Genomic DNA, 21,597 nt, shown 5'->3' with positions numbered 1-21,597 from the left:
TCTCTCACAATATCATAGACAACAACAAACGAATTATTACGGATGGCAAAATCCAGAATACTTCAGTCATCCACAACCGAATGTCTCAGCACAATCACCTGCAACGCTATCAACAGTATCTACCGCAAGTGAATGTGACTCTGTTTTGAATATGGATTTATCTAGCTTATGAATCTGTTTTGTGAAAATGTGAATTTTGCCAAGTGATTTTGATTGATGGAAATATAAATTAAAAAGACACACCTTAGGCATAGGCTAATTTTTTTCACGACTAATGTTTATTCTCATAGTTGTGTTTTGTTTTATCAAATCACCTTCCACTCTTCTTAACAGGTAATCAAAAGTAGACATCGACATTCGAAAATAATTGAAAAATTTCAATTCATCTCTCCTCAGTTGGCACATCAGTGTGTGATAGGATCCCCAACGAGGCCTCTCTCTCACAATAGGGTGTAACCAATATCTCCTATCGATACTATGACGACGAAGACACCAGTACATAAGGAGAAACGTATTCACGTCCATCTTGGGAGCTGGCCCGGAAGCGAGTTTATTTTAATGTACAAAAGTGAACATTGTCTCTGGCAAGTTAAGTCAAAAGACTACCATGACAGATCCAAAAAAGAAGCTCATTTAAAGTTGGTTGAAAAGCTTAAAGAAATCGATCCCGCTGCCAACATTAAAAGTGTTGTACAAAAATCAACATCAGAAGCAATTACCGGAAGCTCAAAACGATCAAATCTTTAACAGAACCAGGAAAAGGAACCGATGATGTTTACGTGCACAAATTGTGGTATTTTAAGCCCCTCATTTTTTTAAGTGATCAAGAAACGCCAAGGACCTCTCACTCCAATTTGGACAGCGGCGATGAATCGCAGGTAAGTAAAGTATGCAATTTTAATCATTTAACTACAGCAACAGTTCTAGTAGATTTCATTGCTCGAAAGGACAGACTGATGGCTCATTTCCTGTTCCTGGAAAGAGCAGATAGTGAAAGCGTGGCCATGTTGTGATTTTGGTTTACAAAATATAAAGTGCTCGGCTTGAAATAAGCACTGTGTGAAACGCTTGTGGATAAACGTGTGATGGCAATACTTCTATTACCCGAATGTTTGTTATTATATGCAGTGTTTGTAACTTAATAGTAGAATTAAGCGTGTGTATTTGTGACTGTAAGCTGGACCCATTTTTCTAGAAAGCCTGTTAACAGTGGCATTGAAGCAGAATGCAAAACAAAGCATCCACTCGTTAAACATTTCGGTCTCCGGAGGATGTGTTTCGAGACTGCAATGGGGCAATACGACCTTTTTCGAATTCAAGAGATGTTCAGATATGGAAATTTGTATTCCTACAAAGAAGCGGTGACCGAGTTACGGCGGTATAACCGTTACATCTAACACTGAGGAAATGCGGTGTTACTAAGCTGGTCCAGAAGCTGTACGATGGCACCCCCATCAATGGACACGCCCCCTTCCTGGCTAGCAACCAGTGGGAGGTTAAAACACGATCGACAGTTATGAAGCTACAATCTTGTCATTCTCGCAAATGGAGGAGGTCGAGCCGACCATGGAACGGCAGTAGTAGGTTTCAACATTTACGTAATCGGTGGTTTAGACGACGTGGAAATCTTAAGCTCAAGTCGTTGCTTCAACGCTGTTACGAAGACATGACGCGAGGTGGCGCCTATGAATGCCCGCAGGTAAGATGTAGCTCGCTAACTAACAAACTCCTTCGAGCAGAGTCCTTATTCAAAAGCTGATAGTCGCTGTTAGTCAAGATATATATGTGGGTAGGGGCTCTAACTTGTACCACTCACATACAGGAGCATCGTGCAAAGTGGGAACCGCGGTTGGGTACCAAAATGGCTACCGTGCAGGAGAAAGCGATGTGCGTTCTGTGGTTTCATGAAAACAAATCTGTAATAACTGCTCAAAGACGTTTTCGCCCACAGTTCAACCATGTTCCTCCTAGTAAGGACTCCATAAAACGTTGGTATCTGCAATTTAAGGATACAGGAAATGTCCAACATAGGAAAGATGCTGGCAGACCACAGGTCTCCGAAGACGTTCATCGAGAGAGAGAGAAGCTCTTACGAGAAGCCCAGGAAAATCGACTCGACGTGCGAGTTTGGAATTGGGAATACCGCGATCGACAGTTATGAAGGTTATGCATAAGCGCTTAAAACTTCATGTATACAAAATACAGTTGTTGCATGCACTACAAGTTGACGATAAACCACGTCTTCATGATTTCGCCGTGCGCATCTTTGATGAAATCGACCAAGATAACTCATTCTTAGAAAAAATAATCTTATCTGATGAAGCAACCTTCCACGTTTCCGGTTATGTTAACCGTCACAATTGTCGGATTTGGGGTACAGAAAACCCTCATGAAGTTCGAGAGAAAGAACGAGATAGCCAAAAAATTAACGTGTGGCGCCCATTGGCTGTAGATGAAGTGATCGGACCATTCTTCATCGAGCCTACAGTGACTAGCACTACTTACCCCGACATGTTACAGGGTTATGCAATACCACAAATGAAACACCGACAACCGAACGTTTACTTACAGCAAGATGGCGCACCTCCACACTGGGGTTTAATTGTTCGGAACTACCTACAGGAAGAAATTCCTGAACGTTGGATTGGTCGCGGAGGACCGATTCCCTGGCCACCTCGATCCCCCGACATTACACCCCTGGATTTCTTTCTTTGGGGGTTTGTCAAAGAAGGAATGTTCGCGACATTGGTGAACTAAAAAGAATAATCAGTGAAGTCATTGGAGGAACAACTTCCGAAATGCTCCGTAACACATGGCGCGAAATTCCACATCGCCTGGATATTTTACGTGCCACACATGTAGCTCATGTGGAAGATTATGAAAGTAGTAAAATGTTGTAAATAAAACTAATTGAAATGGCCTATTAAAGAAAACAAAACACGTGGCGACCCCCAGTTCGAAGCTAGAAGAAAGTTAATCCCTGCTAAAAGTGCATGAGTGTCAGGCCTCAAAACGAAAATTTACAAGTTGCAGAGGGACATAATTCAGAGAGCATGGAAGAAGAGTATGTTAGCGTGAGCGAGGCCCTTAAATTACTGTCAACCTTTGACGGAAATAAAAGGGAAGTTCTAACGTGAACACAGCCTTTGAGGTAATAAACCCTTATCATCAAGGATAGAATATATAAATTTGTTAACCAGAATCAGTAGGGAACCAAGAACAGCAATATCAAATTCAATTTTGAACAACTGGGCGGTGCCAAAGGATTTTTTACCATAACTTATATAGAGACGCACCTCAGATTTTCACGCGAACCAGTTATTAACGGCCAACAAGGAAAATCAAATTACATTTCCAAATGGATCCAAAGAAATCGAACACTAGGTTCTAAGTTGAGAGGCATCTTGAATTTGTCAGACCAATTACGAAACATTTGTTTTGTACAGGGACTATATTCAGAGAGGATACAAACTATACCAGTCCAGAGCCCAAGCAATCAAGAGCACCCGATTCTAACCCGAGCTCGGCATTAGTCCGATATTACCCCATTTTCAATTTCTTTGGCCAAGTGGCTGTTCCGGGACAGATGATCAGGCAACTTGTCCGCTAGTCTTGCGGAGTGCATTTCTTGAGTAGTGAGTGGCAAGCCAACTGCCTCTGCCCAATTCCTATTCAATCCTGAATTGTCTACTAGTAGAGAATCAGTTGAGACAGGTGGGAAACATGACCGACAAGAATCTCTTTCATGCTTGCAGATTTATTTTACATGTCGTAAATCTAAGACATGGGACCGACGGCTTTACTTCCCCTCCGAAGGAAGTTGTGCTATGGATTTTCATGACCCTTGGCCGGGTTTAAACCCGCGAACTTTGGGTCCACGTCCAGTGGCGAGGACAATAACCACTAGAACACCGACGGTAACGTATTAATGTCGGTGAAAATTATTCATTAAATACAACATTTACTCAGTCGATCTGACAAAGATTTAACCAAATCTTCGCCACGTTCTTTCATTAGTGTCTACTGTCATATATTGCAAGGACGTGCAAGTTAATTTGATGTTACTAGAGCAACGCGCTCCTTCCGGAGCGCTGTCTCTATCTGATATTCTACTTCTTTACGTCGCTGTTCAGAGGCAAACTGTTCTTGGTCAGTCAACTTTCTACGTCCAACTCCACCCTTGCCAATCTTCGATATATTATTCGATGAAGACCTATAGTCTGTTAAAATGCTATGAGTAATAACGGAAGGGGTTTGTTGAAGCCAATATACCAACACAACAAAGACAGGGTGTACGCAAGGAATGTTCGCGACATTGGTGAACTAAAAAGACGAATCAGTGAAGTCATTGGAGGAACAACTGCCGAAATGCTCCGTAACATATGGCGCGAAATTGAATAGCGTCTGGATATTTTGTCGTATCTGTGGGTCACGAACCACGTATTGAGGTATGCAGTCAATTATTAAGCTAGTATAACCTTGTTATTTGAGAAATGTTAGAAAATTGTGTTACGAAATCCAAAGAAACAGGAACTGCGATCGAAGGACGTAAACACCCTGAGTTTAAAAGGCCAGAGGGCACGGAACCATGTATGGAAAAACATGTGATGTTGATACCAAGACTCCCTAAGGCAGAGAAATAGAGAGTATTTTGGTACCCTACGTCAAGGGAATTCATTTATTGAAGCACATATATACCTCTCGAAAATTTAAGACAAGGGGGAGTAACTACAGCCATTTAGCTCAGGCAGTCACGCTGCCATTGAATTCGAATCTCTGCTCTTGGGTCTCCGAAGTCTTGGCAACCTCACTGATTGTATCAGCAGCTCTGTCAATAAAGCACATCTAAAGATTGCACTTGAGCTATATCACTCTTAAGTGACGCCTTATCCAGCAGCTCCATAGCCACCTGAACACAGAAGCATCCGCTCGGCTCATCTGCAGTAGTTAACTCTTCGCATTGGGGGACCTGGGATACTACAATTTTACGTGCCCCACATGGAGCTCATGTGGAAGTTTATTAAGTGGTAAAATGTTGTAAATAAAACTATTTGAAAGCACAGTCTTTCCTTACTATTCAGAGAAATTACTGTAGCTGTAGAATGAGGGTAGAAATGCAGATGGCGGCAACAAGCAACATTTCTTTGAATTTGAAGAAAGGCAAGTCTTGTCCGGTACTGGCAAGTATGGCCGTATTTGAAAGGAAGAAAGGGTGCGGTGTTGTCTCAGTTCAAAAACCATGGATTCCAAGTACAGACAGCCTGAGTTCTGTGCCCTGTGTTCGTTAGTGCATGTGCACTGTACAACCTATATTGCATTACTACATGAACTTTTGTAGAATTACCACAGATTGATTCGATCCAGGAGAGAAATAATCTTGCTCTCAACAATCAAGAAAGTTAAACAAGACAAGAAAGGAAAAACATCCTTGGTGTCCGAAGTCTTTAGGCAGTTGCAAAAAGAATGGGATTTAAGTGGAGGAAATGCCATTCAAAAAGAAAAATTTTGATTGTGAGGTCGAACGGAAATCAAAATATCTTGTGAAAATGAAGCAGTAAAGGGAAGAGGAATGTGGGTGGACAGCAATCTGACGTTTACAAAGTGCTGGCCAGGCGATGACGTCATGGATATCCACGAAAACGTGAACTCTGGAAACAGGCATTCATGGTTTTGTTCCTAATGAACAACTCGTATACAAGGCTGGAAGTGCGACAGGGGATCATCATGGTCAAATGACCAGCAAAATGTTGAGATATGGCTAGTTGAAAAATTGGTTCCCAACCTTCCAACTCATGCAGTAAACGTCTTAGATAACGCACCCTATCACTGTATCCAAGTTGACAAACCAACCCAACCTACGCCCTCAAAAGCGACATTTGTGGCCACCATGCCTGCGAGTAAGGATTCTTGAGGCGTGTGTGGCAAAGCCTTTTATGGCAAACAAAACCATATTAAGTGTTGTGGGCCCTGCGGCAATAGATTTCATCTCGCCTGTCTTCAGATCAGTGAATCTGAATACACATATTTTATGGATTCAGGGGTTTCCATCTTTAAGTGCGCGTCCTGCGTTAAGAATCTAAGATCGAAGCGATGATACGCCGATTAAAACGCGATCGTGTTCGACCTCTGACCTTTCTAATAAAGTCGTTTCTCCTGAAAGGTCTCTTGTTTTGCCACTAGGCACTGATGTCGACAATTGTGAGATTGATAAATATGAGGCTATGTGTGTCCAATTAGAGACTGTACGTCTTAATGGAGTCTGTGCTCTTGACCTGATTAAATCGTTGGTGGATAGTGTAAATAAATTGAGGGAGGATGTCACCCTTCTTAAAAGTGATAACACAGTCCTAAAGGCTGAAATTAAAGAGCTGCGAGGTCTGGTGGATCATCAACCCGTGCAGCCCAAAGTGCAGCACCAGGGATCATTGTCCTCCTTGCCCGGTTCCAAACCCAGAAAGGAAGTTGTTACAACTGATCAGCACAAATTTCTTGCCCAGACTTCTACCGAGTCAGGAGTTAAATCTGACAAGGATGTTGCATTAACTGGTTTGCGCAGCAAGGAAGTTGTGGATACTGAAGGTTTTAAAACAGTTAGTCATAAAAAGAAGCCATCTTCTGGGACGCCTTCGGCCAACATTGTTAAACAACGCAGACAGCCGTTGTTAGGGGTGAGAAACTCTGCTTCTCTACCCATTGTATCTAAAAGGGAAAGGTCAAAGGCCCTTTTTTTCACGATTTAGCCCTGAGGTCACGGCTGCTGACGTAGATAAGTCTTTAAAGGAGCAGTTAAGCATAAAAAGGTTAGTTTGCACTAGGCTTAAAACTAAATTTAATTCCTATGCATCTTTTCACATTTTGGTCAACGAAGAGGATTTTCCCCTTATAAATAACACCGGTGTATGGCCAAATGGGTGCCTGATTGCTCCCTTTTATGGGAAACTGACCCCTGATCAGGTGTACTCCGCTGGTGCACCTCTTATTTCGGTACCTACAACGGCTGACTCTGACTCTGCTATTGCAATGTGCCCTACAACGGAGCGGACCAGTATTTGTGAGGAGCTCGGGGGAAGCATTAGTACCTCTTAATTATGTCAGGTAACTGTTGTGCCACCATTTCGGATCGTCTCACCACGTCTGGTTCAAAGCGTTTGGATTCTATTGATATCTATTATCAAAATGTTAGAGGTTTGCGTACTAAATGTACCAACTTTTATGATAACGTTTGTATTAATGATTTTAAAATTATATGTATTACCGAGACGTGGCTTAATGATTCGTTTTGTAATCGCAATCTGTTTCCTGATGACTATCTCGTTTTCCGCGCTGACAGACGTTACTCCGATCTCAACTTAACTAGAGGTGGTGGTGTTCTGACGGCAGTTCACCAGTCTCTGGCTGGTTGTAAACGCAGGTATGATCTTGAATTTATCAGCTAATGTGTTTGGGTTGAAGTTCCTCTTCCTGGTGGTTTCAACTTACTTGTTGGAAACCACTATTTCTCGCCTAACACCGATGTTAAAGTTATTGAAAATTATTTTAATTCTCTGGAAAAGAATTTAAACTCTCAAATTTTCGGGTAGTTCTCTTAGGTGATTTTAATACACCTGGTTTTGATTTGGTTCAAGGCTTCCCTCAAGCTAACTCACATCACTATATTAAAATTAGAGGGGATGTCGTTCATAGTGCTGCATGTTTCCTTAGACTTGCTCAGCACAACCTTACCATTCAAAATAAGAATCTGCTTGTTCTTGTTTTTGCTAATTTTTCCTCTGTCAACGTTATGATTTTTAATCACGATTTGGTTAAACCTGATGTTTTTCATCCTTCCCTGGTGGTGGATCTTAGAAATATATTTCTGACTACCACGGGTAGAGGCCATACTGTGCTACCGGCGCCGCGGAATCAGAAACAGCTGAGGTAGTTCCTCGGTACGACGAACTATCATCACAGATTTATCGTAAATTACGCAGACTACGTGGCACCTTTGCTTCCATTATTAAAGAAAGGAAATAAGTGGAAGTGGACGGCCGAAATTAAGCAAGCCTTCGAGAAGTTGCGAGCTCAGTTTGCGAACTCGATCCACTTAGTGTATCCAGACGAGGCCTTGCCGTACATAATTAACACCGATGCGAGTGGCATAGCTGTTGGAGCTGTGCTTATGCAGACCGACAGTAACGGGGAAACTCATATCGTGTCTACGGCTTCACGGGTGCTGACGCCGATCGAAAGGCGTTATTCGGTTGCAGAACAAGAGATGTTGGCAATCGTCTACGCCTTGGACAGATTCCGTATTTACTTGTTTGGGCACGAAATTAATATACATACAGATAACAAAGCCCTATCATTCATAAACAAATGTGCATTGACTTCCAATAGAATCGCGAGGTGGGTGATGCAGATCCAAGAATATAACATTCACATAAAACATATTAGTGGGGCTAGTAATTTCCTCGCAGGCATTATAAGTCGCAATCCTGTTGGGTGCCGTTATCGCTCAAAATGCACTTTGGGCATATCACATGCGACACATAATGATTTATAACCTTGTTGAGACACGCCCTTGTGGTAGCTGACTTCAAAGAGAACAGTTTAATAAATTTGAAAAACACGTCAAAACAAACCAGAACATATCTGACGCCGCCACGTCCTACAGGCAAGGTTCCATACACATCCACCGCGTAGAGCTCCCCCGGGCGTTTGGGCATGTGGCTCCTATTCTCAATCAAGTAACTGCCGGACTTTCCTACCTAAATTCTTTACGTGAAACGTGTTGGCAATCGAGGTCATATACTTCTCAGTTCCTAAATGCCCCAACGACGTATGAACAAACTTAGTAACTTCATCCTCTAGCTCAGCTGGCAATACGGGCCTCCAATAAGGAAATACCCCGGACCGCGTACCGTACGTCTGGTGGTTTCTGTGGCTGCCTTACGGCCTGTATAACCTTCTGTATTCTTGGGTCGGGGGCCTGATAGTTAGTCCCTTATGGCACGCCCTACTGAGGTGTCTATACCGAGGTTCAAGGCCGCCACCATTATACCGCGCGGTTCGGACAATCCCCTTATTTCGCGGGCCACAAGCTGAGGTAGTGGCCGTGTCTCGCTACTTGTGGCTGCCTCCGACCACCGTTTATCCCGCGCAAACGTAGCCACTAGCGTCTGCCACACAAATCCTAGCTCCCCACCCACTACCTCACCACAGCTGGCAGGCCAGGCAGGTCAGTTGCTGTACTGTGCGTTACCAGAGTGTATGTAATAGCAAGTCTTTCTGCAGGAGGTATGCTTTCTTTCATGTTGGTATCTTGGCGTTTTAAACGATCTTGTAACAAAAACAATAATTCATTGAATGTTGTCAAACTCATTCGAAAATACTTAAAAAAATTATCTTCGTGCCTCTTTAGCTCCTCGAAAAGTGTAGCAAAATAGCCGTGTTCGCTGCGAGTTCGCAATATTGGATGTACCCAAAAACGGCGCTGTCATTGTCGTTTACGTCGGCGTTGTCGTATTATTAGTATTGCGACCAATGCTTCCATATCGGAGTCCATTGTGCTACTGACGCGCGGTTAGGGAAAATGTCTGCATAAAGTGGCGACCACTAGTGGTCGTGTTTAGCCACAAGTGGCGGTGGCTAGTGGCTCCGTTTGCGCCCGGCTTAAGGGGGAAGTCTGGCGACAAAAAAGAGGAGGTTTCTTCGGGCAGACAGACGAAGACATCATCCCGGATTCCGTAGTTCAATTCGGTAAAGTGGTTAAGGGAATAAATAAAAGTGCTTTTATGAATCGACCAATTTCTTCATCTCCTTACCGAAACCTCCTCGCTGGCATTCAGCTTATACTTCGCCACGTAATACTCCATGAGAAAAGTTCCCTGCCTACCTAAGCAGAAATTCCCGAACAACATCGTATACGTCAGTGATCTACAAGACTGCAACCGAGCCGGGCAACTCCATACAGAAGAAAGGTTACAACTTGCGCGTGGAGCCAATTCAGAATTCACTAGGTCTTTATTATCATCAAGAAGCTGAGGCAAGACTATATAACAGTGAATGAAAAATTATGACATACCTAAATTTTCAGCAAGCCAGCGATAATGTTGATATTATAAATCAATGCATAGAACAAATAGGATTTTGCAAGAAACATAGCGATACCTTATGGCTAAATTTGAAAGAATGTATGACCACCATTAACGATGCTACCAGGAAATTGGCGAAATTACAGAAGATGAGGAACCTAGTATCACAACTCACTAGGACGGAGGTTACTCCTAGACACAAAAGGGGACTTTTTAATTTTATGGGTCAGGCATCGCATTCCTTACTCGGGGTATTAGATTCAGAGAACGAAGTTTTTTTTATAATAAAATCAGACAGCTTTAAGGAGAGCAGCTTGACTTGATAAAACTAGAACGAGAACAACCGGTACTTGTTAGTTCAACTTCGAAATCAGTTAATAAAACCCAAAATGATGTTTCTAGTAACGAATTAATTTTGAAAAAATATTAACAGAGATAAGGGAATTTATCACATTTCAGTATCTTCTGAACTCCATATCAGGAATGCTCCTGCAATTCATGCAGCACCCATATGAGAGCGCTCTACCAATAATCTTCAATAACTTCCTAGCCACCTGTAGTCGACCGACCCTTCGGTCCAACCGACTGTATATTTGTGAAACTGTTTTACGAAGGTCTCTTTTGTTCACTTGTTTGGGTGTATTACGGTTTAAGCTACGAAAGTCTCCTTGCGTAACCTTTTGGCTTAACAACGAGGTGCTGCAGGTATCCGGGGTTTTTGGGAGCCGGGGGTCTTTTGTGTGGGCAGACTTCGCTAGACTCTCGTCCTTCGGACACCAAGAAAATCGGTGGCAACTGCTCCGCCACAATTTGGTTTTGATATAGGAAATTTTACTAAATTATACCACCACAGAATTTAGAACAAGCCGTATGCACCAGAAAAGTAAAGAAAGGAAATTTAGTTATTATTAAAAGGAATAAATATGTGTGACTGTTGTAAATTCATGTCACGTCAACAAACTGGACCCTTTTACATACAATTGTGACATCAATCAAGCGTCTGCTGTGTCATTGTTAATCCGGCCGTTACACTAACCTGAGTGTACAGACTGCGTGCTCTGCTGGCTGGAGCTACCCTGGACAACCATCCCTCGTGGACAAGAGGTCCACTGGCGCCCAACCAAATAAAAGGTAAAAGGGGAACGGTTACACACCCTACTTGGTCTTCCAAATCATGGGTAGGTCCTTCAGGCACACTGACATCTTGTTCAGGAACGCCAGAGACGTCAAGACGAAAAAATCAGAATTATTCAATTATTTAGAAACAAATAACATACCCATAGCACTCATTAATGAAACTCATTTACAATCTGCCACAAAATATAAGTGCCCAAACTACACAACATTCTGGTCTAACAGGTTAAATCAGAGAGGCGACGGAACAGCCATTCTAATCATTTGGAGATCCCCGTTCACCCACTCCAACATATGGAAGTGACAGCTATCCAAGTCAACATCAACAAGGAAACAATAATACTAATCTCTATCTACAACCCACCGGGCAGAATTATAGTGACCTGGGCCATCTTTTGGCAACCAGAAACAAATTCTAGCAGGAGACTTCAACGCCAAGCATGTAACTTGGAACGCTCGGCAGAAAAATGTAGCGACAGACACTTCTAAAACACTACTATAAAAGTAATTACATAATATCGGATCCATCTCAACCCACACACTTCTCGGATTGTAATCCTGGTGAAGCGGATATACTTGATTTTGCAATATCAGTAACGTGCTTTCCAGCCATTCAATACGGTCACAAGTCAGTCTCTCGACATCCAACAACAACCCAGTTATTCCCAGCATACATAGTCCACAACAGACGAATTAAAACAAACATTCATCTACACCGAAGCCATTTTGGAATCTTTTTTTTCTTCAAAATTACGTTGCTGAGAACTGAAACACACAGTGCTTATAGGGAAACCGCTTGTGACGGTGAGATTGACACAGGTGTTGAACACCTTAAGCCGTGTATCGACTGCGCGCTGCTGCCGCGCGAGGCAATGTTCGTTGATTTGCCTCTAAGGTCGATACCATGTTGCCGCGCGTGGCAGAACGAACAATGCCGCGCTCGAACTTGGCGCGCGTCGAGCCAAATCGGAGCGATTCTTTGTCCCGCGGCAAAGGCATTTCAGTGTGCTGTGCTCTCTCAGTTGAGACTGCCTTGTGGCGTTCCGTTGTAGCAACATGGAGAATGAAAAGTGTGTAGCTCTCATACAGATTCATAAATCTAAAGAGGTGTTGTGGAATTCCAAAATTGTGAATTACCATAACAAACGTAAACGCGAGGACGCCTGGAAGGACATAGGTGACCAAATAAAAATTCCAATTCAGGATTTAAAAAAGAAGATGACAACTTTATTAGCTTCATACAGAAGAGAAAAGTCCCGAATTAAGAAGTCTCATCTCGCATAAGTCTATTTCCATATTGCATTAGCTGACGATATAATTCCTTAATCCACCAACGCACTTTTCGTTTCGGTTTCTTATTTTCCTCCATAATGTAGAACATCAACGTAAAAGCAGCCGTTGCACAGGCTGTATTCGTGGTGATCTTGCGAGAACTGACGAACAGCGTCGATCAACAGCCGAACAAGGCTGCCGCGCTCGATACTGGTAACCACGGACACGGTTTTAAACAATATGCGAAGGAACGAGTTTGCCGCGCACGAACAGCTGCGCGCAGTCGATACACGGCTTTAGAGCCGTTACATAGTGGAGCGGACGCTCCGTCCTCCTCTCTCCGCGTGAGGATAAGTTACCTTGTATGTTCATTACTTTTGTTTTATGTGAAGTTTACTGTGTAACTCTTGTGTGAAATAGGTTAACTGGAATTGTTTTTGTTGCGCCATACTGGGCAAGGTTTGTTATTGCTTGCTGACTGTGTGTGTGTGAGTTGTGGTAATACTGTTGGGTATATTGTTTTGGTTGTTTGCGTTCTATGTGACCAACATGCTACTATCGTGGATTCAACGTCTGACCAAGGAGCAAGCCATTCAACTGGCTGAGCAGTTGAACGTTCCAGCAGGAGATTCATTGGAGGAGATTAGGGCGCGCTTAATGGATAAGTGGGCTAAGATTGAGACCATCCTGCCTTCATGTTCTGAAGTCCAGGTGAAGTTAGAAAAGGTTACACCGGTTAGTGCTGCTGCTAAGTCTCTGTTGGATGACGCTCCTGTCCTGTAAATTCTTATGCTACTGTTGGAAAGATGAGAAGTCGTGTTGTAGTGCGTTCAGCAGAAGGTTGACATAAATTTGCAAAATGGCAGAGAGCAAATCTCCATTGAAGGACGCACTCGTGCAAATAAGGACTGGCTTGACGCATGCGAGAAACAAAGATCCAACAATTTATAATGTGGAACAATGTTGCCAGAAGGTGATACAGTTTTTTAAAAAGAAGAAGTGGAAGATCATCCCGAAATTGCAGAAGATCCATTCGAGAAAGGAGTTACATACTTGATGGCGGCCGAAGCCGCAGCTAAGAACAATAGTTCTCTGATTGCACTGGATCTCGTCAAGAAATCCGAAGCGTGCTTCAAGGAAGCACGGAAAAACAAAAAAGCTGCAGACGCCAAGAAGCCTAAAGCAGAGAAGAAAGTGCATGGACAATTTTAGAATCCCTAACTCCTGCATTACAGAAGAAAATTTAAACACAAAAACATAGAGAAACAAAATCCTTTAACATTCAAAGTTTTACCAAACAACTGCCAAATGCCTTTAGTATTTATTGTTATCTAAAAAACAGATGAGGCATATTTAGTGTGCTGTGTAAAAACACATCTTTTTTCTGATTATAAGATGTTTCTTACCAGAAAGTGTATTTTTTTGATTGCATCACTGAGGTGCTTGGCAGGAGGCGGGTTGAAAGGGACACCTGTAGAGAGGCTAGCACCAAGTGATCGGTTCGGGGAAGTACGCAGTGGACAAGAAGCCACTGCGTAGTTAGTCGCGTGATTTCTTAAGCCTACGCCTGGTAGAGAGGCTAGTGGCTTCTTTTGTCTCGGGTGGCGTGATGACGCTAGGAGACGAGAGTGTGTCTGGGAAAAGGGTTGACCATAAAGGAGCTTGGTCGCCAAGTAAAGTGAAGTTTTCTGGATTCTTGAAGTGGGGGAACCAGAACGTGTGAACCGTGCCATGGGGCAATTAAGTTGTTCGGTTGAAGTTTTAGCAAGATTATATGTGTTACCACATAGGCTATAAAACTTCAACTTAGCCGAGTTGAATCGTGTAGCGTGGCTACAAAAGGGGTACCACTGGTTGTGGTGAGTTTGGGCCCGGTATTGGCGGCCGAGGGAAAAGTCGGGTAGCTAAACAACGCCCGCAAACCTACACATTTTTGAGGGAGGGCTTTATAAAGTAATTCTGCGTATTAGGGAAATGTTTCCCTCTGTTGTGTTGAGGGTGTGGCTGCCATCAAAGTATGGACGCACCTTGGTTTATGTGTATGTGTGTGTAACGTGATTCTTGTTCTTCTGAAAGACTTATTTGTATTCCTTTTTTTAATATTACAGTTTTGTCATTTTGCTTTTGTCTCTTTCAAATATATTAAATTTATTGTTTGGTTTAACTTCAAATGGATGAGAGTTGATTGATGATAATGATTGTTGAAATTCGACTGCCTAAAAACTTTCAATGTTCCTTGGTTTCCCCAATTCTACCTCGGGGCGTAGAATACACGAACAACCGAGTCAGCAGGTAACTAGTCAGCTTTTGACAAGCAGCCCCCACAAATTTCACCTCAGCCACATTCATCTTTTGATCAGCAGACCCTACAAGCTTCACCCCAACATTCATCTTTTGACCAGCAGCCCCCACAAATTTCACCTCAGACACATTCATCTTTTGATCAGCAGCCTCCTCAAATTTCTCCTCGACAACACTCACCTCGTCTCATTGCAAATGCAGAATAACTCACATTTTCATATGACACAGTTTCATCCCGGAGTTCTGCTTCCATATGACCCAACATGAGTGAATAACTGAGATCATATGCATTAAATAATAATTAATACAATAATAATAATAAACAATAACTGTAATAATAAAACTCTTCTATCTAAGTGATAATTGGTTTTCTTTACTTACTTAATGTAACAGCAAGTCTTTCTGTTGGAGATATGGATACCCTGTTCAAACTAGAAACACGTAATTTGGATTCCAGCTTCAAAGGATTGAATTGATATGCGAAAATAGTTAAAAAAGACATCACTATCTTCATGGAAATCCATGTATAATGTCGTGAAAGCACCTTTCAAACTTCTTTGAGCAACTATAGGATGTACACAATATCTTCTATTTTTCTGTTGTTTTCTCATTTTATGTATGTGGTACACAGCGATTACTTTCAGCCTGCATCCATCCATTTTCTACGACAAACTGATGAACCTCCGCGGCACTGTGTAAACTTTGCATTAAATTATTTCCCTACCCAGTGAAAAAAAGTTTGAAGTTATTATGCTCCAGAAAATGAAATAAGGCCACGCCTCCCCACTGAATTACAGGTCAATAAGTATATTAATTTCTGTAGATAAAGTTTTTGAGAAAATCACATTGAAAAGCCTACATTTGCAACTTAAGGAGCTCCACATTATCAGAAATGACCAGCATGGTTTTAATCAAGGACATTCCACAACACACAAACTAACAAGAAATATAGAGCGAATCACTCACGGATTAAACAATAAGAAAGCTACAGTGGCATTGTTCCTAGATATAGAAAGAGAATTTGATAAAGTTTGGATCAAAGGGCTGTGCCAGTCCAGGTTAGTGGTTCGATCCCCGAACGGGCTAAACTTTGAGATTAAGTGTAAACCAGGCTTTGGCGTGTTAAACTGGTTTATAAAAAAACTGTGTAAATAGATGATTATGGGAACGCCTTACTTCATCTAAATTTGATTGTGTATTAAAAATTTGTCCTTATTAAGCATATTAAGTTGCAAGAAAGTGTTCACACGCTGTTGCTTAGGGCGTTTCCTTCCTCGACGTTCCGTCTGGTGGGAACCGGGCGTAACCCAAAAAGCCAGGCGAAATGCAGTAGTACAAAAAGAGCTAGTGTGGTTGCGGAAGCTCAATCTCTTGGCACTCTCAAGTTTTGATTCTTCCACAGAGAAGACACGTTTCTATCAAACGCAACAGCCGATTATCGAGCCGCCTACTAGAAGTGTAATTACGAATATATTCGTCGCTTTGTATCTTAAGAAATAATAAAGGTACGCTTCTCCAAAATATCACAAAAGAGAAGAGAATTCGCTCCATCTGCTCCACGTATATTCCCTGGGTGTCGGAGGCTCTTACTCGCCGACAATCCCACACCATCGTCAAAAATTCCTTTCAATATCTCTGCACACATACCCCACGTAAAAAAGGCTGTAATCACCTGAGCACCCGGCCACAAGAACAAACAAACAGTGAGACGTGTGGTAGAACTAAAGGGACGGTTACGGGGCTAATAGCTAAACTCATTAAAGTCAAAATTCCGCCTCACCCAATCCATGTAATTCACAGTTACCTACGGAACCGATCATTTTCTGAATCACATGGGAGCTCTCAGTCAAGCCGCCGCGTTCACCAGGGTAGCCTACTCGGGCCCACACTCTTTAACCTCTACATAAATGGCATTCCATCCATTGAAAATGATTCCAACGTAACCATCTCAATCTATAAAGACGGCACAAATATCAGTGTTCGCTCAGGAAAATTAAACATAGCAATTGCGAAATTAAACAAAGCAATAGGCCTTCTCGAACCCTGGTTTCTGAGATGGAGAATAAAGATCAACACTGACAAATGCATCACAACGGTGTTTTCAAAAACGTTTACGCGACCATCGCCGCACTGTTCCTACAGTAATTTTTTTAATAAAAACGTAGCTTTTACCACTGAAACGAAATATCTGGGTGTCATTCTGGATTTCAAATTTACGTACAAGTCCCACATATCATCCATTCTCCGTACAACCAACTTCAGACTGAGACAGCCATTTCCTTTACTAAATAAATCCTCTAGAATGGATGGTTTATAAATCACTCCTCCGGTCCATACTGAATAATAATATAATAATAACAAAATTCCCAAGGGTAACTCCAATTAGTACCCTGCACGAACAGACCGGAATGCCACTGATCAAGAATTACATTAAAGGACTAACGAATAGGCTATACCCAGCCCTATACAAAGAAAGTTGCAAAGAATGACGTAACTAAACGGACATTAAATTATCGCCTTTGTCGTGCCAGAAGGATATCAGAAAATGCATTTGGGTTGCTTTGCCAAGTATTTAGTGTGTTTCATACACATATAAACATTTTGCCGGAGACGTGATGATTTGATATTAGTCGCCTGTTCTTTACATAACCTGTTACGCGATAGATTCCTAGAAAAATCTGGAAAAACTTTCTATAACTTCAGTAATGACGTGGAAACAAGGCTAACACCAAACATGCACTCCTTATCTCGAGCAGGAGGCTATGCAAACAGAGCAGGATTCGAGATAAGAGAAGAGAAGAGTTGAGAAAATATTTCATGTCAGACGCTGGTGGAGTTTCTTGGCAAGTAGATCGCATAAACAGAAGAAACTAACTAACCAATAGGCCTGGTAATAATCCATTCATTGCATGATGGGTTTAAGTCAAGAAGAAGTTATATTGTATTATTAATGATATATGCATTATAAAAACGTAAACAACTAACAACTTTTGTTTAACTTCCCAGCTATAGCCTTCCAGACATCACGAATATTCCCATCCTTGTAAGACGCGAGCTCAGGATCGAACAGTAGTCGGTTTTCTGCTACTAATTCTACCAATTGCTCATCTTGGTCACCAGTAAATTTAATTTCCGCCATTACTTTACTCAACAACACACGTGCTGCCTGAGCCCGTCGCGAGACACTACTGGTCCGAGAGCGGTCTCCTGTGCTTTGTCTCTGTCGCCTGTCTTTGTCTCGCGCTCGTAATTGTACTTCATACGATTGTACAGAGAGCAGACAGGAAGCGACCAGTCTCGGTCTCGTAACTCTGTCGCCTGCCTCGGTCGCTTGTCTCTGTCGCGTGCAGCCAAATTGTACCTTAACACACAACTGATCATACCCGGAGCCGGTTATTCTGTTGTTTGTTGCCAACATAGCTTGACAGTAAAACAAAAAGTTTTCAGTTATCGTCTCTCTAGAGCCCGAAGGTACATAGAATGCTCGTTTGGAATATTAAGTAATAAATGGAAGATTTTTCATCGAGCTATAAACTTGCAACCTGATTTTGCTGTAGACATTGTCAAGGCTTGTGTTGTTTGACACAAATTTGTTCGGGAGAGAGACGGCTACGAGGCAGAGGATACATTGACAATCACAGGACTTGATAAAATACGTGGTGAAGAAGTAGTACGCGGGGGAATATCAGCAAACAATGTGAGAAATCTTTTAGCTGGCTACTTCTTAACACCTGTTGGATCTCTGAAATAGCAGCTTTCAAAGATTTAATTTCATGAACGTTAATCATATCTTTTATTACTATACCTATATTTAATTGTGGAACAATTCATAATTCATTTCATTGTAGAAAGTTTAGTTTTAACAATAGTCCCTCCAAGCATTTTTCGTTTCGTTTCGTTTCTATCTTTGTACACAACAATTGTTCTGTCCCAAAGCACTGACCTCGCTTCAATTAAAGAAATTAGATAATCAACGTCAACATGTACATTCGTCATATTGCGTGATATAAATTCACATTCACTGATTATTACTTCACAAGGTTGGTACATAAGTTACGGAAAATGGGTGAATCCACTGAATTCTGTACCTCCTCCTCCTATTTTTGATACGCCTGTAAAATACCACCATCGCTACAACGCGTCTACGACCCATGCTGGCAACAAACAACAGAATAACCGGCTCCGGGTATGATCAGTTGTGTGTAGAGTGTTCACTGTTCCTTAGGGCCCACGTCCACGACAAGAACTTTCGCCGTCCGCCGTTCCGATAGATTTACCGGGTTGGTACTGGTACATTGTTTCATATGAGAGTTTGTTCACGAGCCATCACGGCAAATCTACCGGTCCGGCTGCAGCACCGGATTCCCAATGTAGAGACGGCAGCCGGACGGTGCACCGTGTTCTCAGTGGGACATGCATTAACATATCTACGTGTGCACGAGCCGGCGAGCTCGCCGTCAGTCATCAGTTGGTCTTGAGACAGCGTGCAAGTTTCATAGTCTGTAGTATTCTTTCTTTTCTTTTCATTAAAGTGAGCGCAGAATTCAATATTGACCGTGAATTATTAATTACGCTTGTCGAGGAAAGACCAGTACTGTGGGATAAGTCAAGAGTACAAAGACAGGCGGCTAACTTTGCAAGCTTGGAAGGATGTATGCTCACACCTTAAAGAAGATTTTGAAACACTGGGAGATAAGGAGAGAAACGATATAGGTATGTACTTTTCATCTTAAATTCTTTTGCGATAATTCTATTAATAAACAATACATACTTTCTATCTATACCTACTATCTATTTTCAGTTATTTTATTAATAATATCATAAAAATTATCGGTATTGTCAAAACATTCTCCATGCGCAGATACGGTATTATGTAGCAATGAACTTGTGATTTAAAAATTGCACATTGAACAAATAAACTGCCAACAATGATTCACTAATAATAAAAGATTCTTACAAGCAGTTGTGAGACTGAAGTTATGGCAGTGGCAGTGCTGAGTTCGTCGATTATCTCCATTACTGCACATAATGCATTAATACATTAAGCAAATGGATGCATAAAATTGTCAGTAACTTGCCAAATGTTTCTTTTGGCATTCTAAAAAAATTAACATGCTTTGCGTCGTCCTGTCGTAGTTTTTCAAACAGCGTACTAAATGCACCAAATTTAAATCGGTCTTGCAACACAGGATGCACCCAATACCTTCTTCGTCGACTCTGTTTCTTTTTGTAAAAATAATATAGTGCAATGAGGGTGCATACATCCGTATCCACTCACCTCGACTCGAGTGAAACATTTTCCGCGCGCCTGCCGTCTCCGCGGACAAGGCCACCCGGTTTTGTCTACCGGCCGGCGGAATTACCGTTCCGGCAGAAATTCTTGTACAGGTACATTTCATTGATACAGGAAAAGAAGTAATGAGAAGATGGACAAATGTTCGAGACGCCTTTGTGAAATCATGCAAAAAAACCCAGAGAAACCAAGACATCCGGTGCAGGAACTACAAAAATTAAGAAATACGTGTACAACGATCAACTTAAATTTTTGGCAAAATTGAATTATGTAAGGCAAACTGAAGATAGTCTCACTGAAAATCCCAGCGAAGAAACTGATGAATATGACACCAATCCTGAAATTCCCAGAGCAGGTACAGAAGAGGGGGCCACTAATCCTGAAATTCCTACAGAAGCTAATTTTGAAACACCACGAACTGGACTGGGTTCACGCAGGCGCCGTAAACCAGATGAATTGGAATTGAAAATGTTAAAATCACTGGAAGGAAGTAAACCAAATAGACACTTATAATTCTTTAACAGTATTATTCCGTCACTGGAAACTTTTGAAGATGACGACATTGTACAATTTCAGATTGGAGTACTCCAACTTATATCAAATACGAAACAGTGAAAACGGATGAGAATGTCCTCTCAGCCTTCTAGATTTTCCCGTGCACAAGAAAGACAGGAGATGACAATTTACACCGCAGTGCCATCGTCTATGCAGTTCCCAACAACAAGTCAGTTTTATGAGCATTATGGGAGACAGATGACTTCATCAACTCCTCGTTCCTACAGACCGTCGGATCTGTCCCCGGCGCTGTCTAGAGCTTCTACAGTTTCAAGCAATACAAGTGGGACTATAGAATCAATTGATTTCACAATATATTGAGTTCGTTTTACTGTTCAATGATGCTTTTGTGAATTCATATTTTGAAAATGACAATAAATATTAAAACTCAAAATAATTAAAGTAATAAAAATTTAAAAAAGAATACCGTAGTATTTTACTTACCTAATTGTCACAGCTAACATTTTCACAAGTTGAATGCAGTTTCTAATTTTTGTATTCTGACGCTGAAGGCTATATTTCAACCGGCCAAGCAGTTCGTCAAATGAGGAAATGGACATACGGAAATAGTTAAAAAATTTGTTTTCATCTCTTCGAAGTTCTTCAAATAACGTGTAAAATACACCAACTTCAACCCTCCTTTGATTGAATGGATGGACCCAATACATCCTATTACCACGCTTCGATTTCTTTCGACGACGGTGCAAAAACCACATAGCAATAATCCGATTACGACCCATTCTGAAATGAGGAAAAGCAACTGCGGTGGCTCAACGGTGTCTATGAAACCGTGGTGTGTGAAGGAGGCCTTAGGGCTCGCGATTTTAAATGCAGGACTGCTGGCCACAAGTCAGTACGCATCCGGAAGGTCCTGCGACCTGCCAACCCAAGATTTTCCTCGGTACTAGAGCAAATGCTGAGTTGGTGCTCAAATTCCAAGTTGCTCATCATGGCTCTCATGCAGCCCTC

At 41.9% G+C, this 21,597-nt stretch overlaps 1 protein-coding gene and 1 long non-coding RNA gene across 2 annotated transcripts in view; one reads left to right on the top strand and one right to left on the bottom strand.

Moving 5' to 3' along the window:
- Positions 1–21,597, top strand: part of LOC147872172 (ribosomal protein S6 kinase beta-like) — a 353,544-nt gene that overhangs the window by 7,784 nt on the left and 324,163 nt on the right. The window lies entirely within an intron of this gene.
- Positions 1–21,597, bottom strand: part of LOC110831745 (uncharacterized) — a 46,019-nt gene that overhangs the window by 6,669 nt on the left and 17,753 nt on the right. The window lies entirely within an intron of this gene.

This window comes from Zootermopsis nevadensis, unplaced genomic scaffold, assembly GCF_977971745.1.
Source record: "Zootermopsis nevadensis isolate Lab colony 2312 unplaced genomic scaffold, Znev_1.0 Znev_ptg000030l, whole genome shotgun sequence".
Lineage (NCBI taxonomy): Eukaryota > Metazoa > Arthropoda > Insecta > Blattodea > Termopsidae > Zootermopsis > Zootermopsis nevadensis.
The sequence above is the reverse complement of the archived record's forward strand: the minus strand, read 5'-3'. Positions and strand labels throughout refer to the sequence as shown.